At 33.6% G+C, this 3,361-nt stretch overlaps 1 protein-coding gene across 3 annotated transcripts in view; it reads left to right on the top strand.

Annotated features, from left to right (window-relative positions):
- The window catches only part of gria2b (glutamate receptor, ionotropic, AMPA 2b), a 40,720-nt gene extending 39,208 nt beyond the window's left edge, over window positions 1–1,512 (top strand). For all 3 annotated transcript variants that reach the window (XM_036551614.1, XM_036551612.1, XM_036551617.1), the window contains exon 16: window positions 1–1,512. This exon is cut by the window's left edge and continues 466 nt beyond it. The gene's annotated coding sequence lies outside the window, so the exon portion shown is untranslated.
- The last annotated feature ends 1,849 nt before the right edge of the window (window positions 1,513–3,361 follow it).

Raw genomic sequence — 3,361 nt, 5'->3', positions numbered from 1 at the left:
CACCTGAGAATCATCGTTTGAGGCAGCACGTCTGTTTTTGTCACCACCTCCGTCAAATTCTGGATTCATAATGACTTAAGCACACTTGACGTCATTCTGCATCAAAATGTGAAAGTTTTGTTTGTTTGTTTTCTAAGAAAATTAAAATATATGAAAAAAAAACATATTTTTATGTATTTTCACAAACAAAATGGCTTTTGCATAAATCCGCTTCCATACCAGTTGAATACACAACTCAGTTTGCAACGATGTAAAAAGTGTTTAGGCTACCAGTTCCATCATTTTCAAAGCCAAATATGTTCATGCTAACAGGTATAACGTTGAAATTGTGTAATTTATTACTGTTATAAAATTTCCTGTATATCTTATACTTTAACATTTGGTGTTGGTATTAAAATACTTGGCAATGCTTGACATTCGAAATCAATTCTTTTTCTATGGTTTTATTTGTAAAAATTGAAATTAAACTTGTGTCAGTGTTGCGTTTTGATTTATTTTCTTTTTTCTTTAACAATTTTTTGTGGGGAGGGGATTGTTCTGCTTCAGTTTTACAGTGAAAGATCAGGGTAGCAGTTTTATAGATTCTGAAAACAAAATCAGTTTACACATAATGGATGCAAAAAAGCCAACCATGGTGTTATTGCATACATCTTGTTATGAAATAAAAAGAGGCATACCAATTAATGATTCCTTTGCCAAATAACAAACCGTGCCAAATTTAGAGCCATTAGAGAGTGATTTAGTTCTAATGAAATCAGTCACTGTCATCGAAGTGAATGTGGTTGATGCATTCTGTAACTTTGTAACTATATGTACAGTTTGATGGCTTATACAGTAATTTGCAGACATATTTTGTTGGTTTTATTTTGTTGTCTCATTTTACACACGTTAAAGTGAAAAATGTGTAAATGACCATTCGAAGCATGTTGTTCCCTCACATTTTAGTTTTTTTATATTTCTCCTTTAAGAAAGGGTGACTGTTGCCACCAATATTATGTCCAGTCTAATATCCAGTATAAAGTCATATGGATATATATATAAAAGGCAGAGATCTAAGTATACATATATTTATTTATATATACTATTTACGGTTTTCACAGCGTATTTCCTCTGATTATTAATGGCGCTGTATAGAATTTAACAAGATATCTGACCAGTAAAGTTACGTTAATGTCAGCCTTACGAACAGGCTAACCCCTCAGATAAACCCATTGGATAGCATACACAGTATACAGAACTGTTCAAGAGTTTTAATTATGCTTTTTTAGTTTGTAAATCATTTCTTACATTTTGTATTCATGCAAACTGAATTATATGAATTAACCTCCGCTTACATAAACATAAATGGAGGCACAAATATAGTCTTAATCACTTTAGCTTTTTGTTGTTCTAGATATTAAGGTGAACGGTATGTTATCTAATCAGTGTCATTACATTTCCGAGCGACTCTGACATTTTGTAAATGGAATGTGTGCTAACTCTGCTTTATTTTTGGGGCTCTTTTCAATAAAAAGTGGCTAAACTCTTGTTAAAATACTGTTTGTTTTTTTTTTTTTATTCTACTGCTCACAATTGATTGTTTCTGTTCTTATTATATGTACATTAACACAACTCCAAACAACATTATATATTGACAACAATGGAATTGTCTTAATAAAATCAAAAGATACTACCGAAGACAAAATATAAATCACACCTACGAATAAGAGCATAAGAAGCATTATAAAAATAAAATATAATGAAACTAAAATGTACTTCAGCAAAGGAAACCGTGACAACAATGTTATATAGTTATAGGGATTGGACATAATGGATGATGTCTTTATATGAAAAGAATACACCAGCTTGATATCATCCTGTAACTACCTGGCTGCTTGGTTATTCAAGAAAACATCAAATAACCTTTATTGTATACCATACCGGTAAAAAACATGAAACAAAATGTAATATTGCCTTATATTTATCAATTAAAATAAGCATGGATGTGTTTGAATGTGTTCATCTGAATCCAGCCCTTAGTCCTTCAATACAGAAGCAAATATGTTTCTGAAACCATCTGTGCCTCCATTTACAAGTATAGAACCATTAATCATATAAGATAATGTACAAGATAAGACACAGCAGTGTCACAAGCATTGAATTGAGAACATCCTCGGTAAGGTCACAAAACGGGATTATGGACTACTTGTGTTTTATGATGACAGAAGCAATTACCTGTACTTCAATTACACTTTTTTGGTTGCCAGTGTAACCTGAGTCTACCAAGAGGAAGTGTAGTATTCAATTTCTTTGTATTTTTAATAAAATTTGATGTGACTTGAGCTTTAGGTGCAATTTTTTAATTTCTTACTGTTTTCCCACTGCTCAACAAAAGCTTTAAATGACTGTAAATTACAAACATACGCAGAAGGCCAGTGACCTGATATACATAAGGAAGGGAAAAAAGCTACATAAAGGTATTGTGGTACAGATTTTGTTATAATTGTGCATAATTTTTTAAAATAAAATGGATAAATCATGTATGTCAAACATCACTTGTTGTTCATCACGCAATGTTAGTAGCTTGGTGGTGGTTTGAGGGTAGTGTGCAATATATTGATCAAGGTGGCATCACACAGGGACATGTGGTAGCCCTGCAGTCCAGCTGGTTCCCATCATTAAATGTGACACACCTAGGCAGAATTAGAATTTAGAGACTGTGTGTGTGTGTGTATATATATATATATATATATATATATATATATATATATATATGTGTGTGTGTGTGTGTGCGTGTGTGTGTGTATGTGTGTATGTGCATATCAAGATGTAAATATCCCTCCCCCTACAAAAAATCAGCATAATATACATTTAATGCCAAAATAGACAACTAAACCAAAGGAAATTTGGTGCAAGCTGCATTTGTTCACCTCTGTTCACTGAACTGGGCATAGCATGGTCAAGCAAATGCTTTCCTGTAATGCAGTCTGACTTATTAATGGGGTTACATAAAATAAAAATACACATTAATAATTGATTCAAGACTAAATTATTGCTACACTTTATCAGACTTTAGGTGTCGAGCGGGCCGAAAAATAGCATTATATCTCAATGCGAACCCCCCAGAGGGGAAAAGTAGTCTGTGAAAATAGCTGATTAGGTTGCCAACACTGAATGACAGAGCCAGTATTGGTCACCCACACAGTGCAACCCCTCAAGGGACAATTCATGACAGGAATTCAAAAGCAGGAGCCCTCTCCAAGCCTGCAATATCTGCATACTAACAAGCCCCTTGGAAGCTGACACATACCGGTGGACAAATCTCAATGGCTTTTCAGAATCTTCCGCTTGTGCAATTACTGTGACAGCCGATGCACTTAAA

The sequence above is a fragment of the Megalops cyprinoides genome, chromosome 18, assembly GCF_013368585.1.
Source record: "Megalops cyprinoides isolate fMegCyp1 chromosome 18, fMegCyp1.pri, whole genome shotgun sequence".
NCBI classification, from domain to species: Eukaryota; Metazoa; Chordata; class Actinopteri; order Elopiformes; family Megalopidae; genus Megalops; species Megalops cyprinoides.
This window is presented reverse-complemented; position numbering and strand designations above follow the sequence as displayed.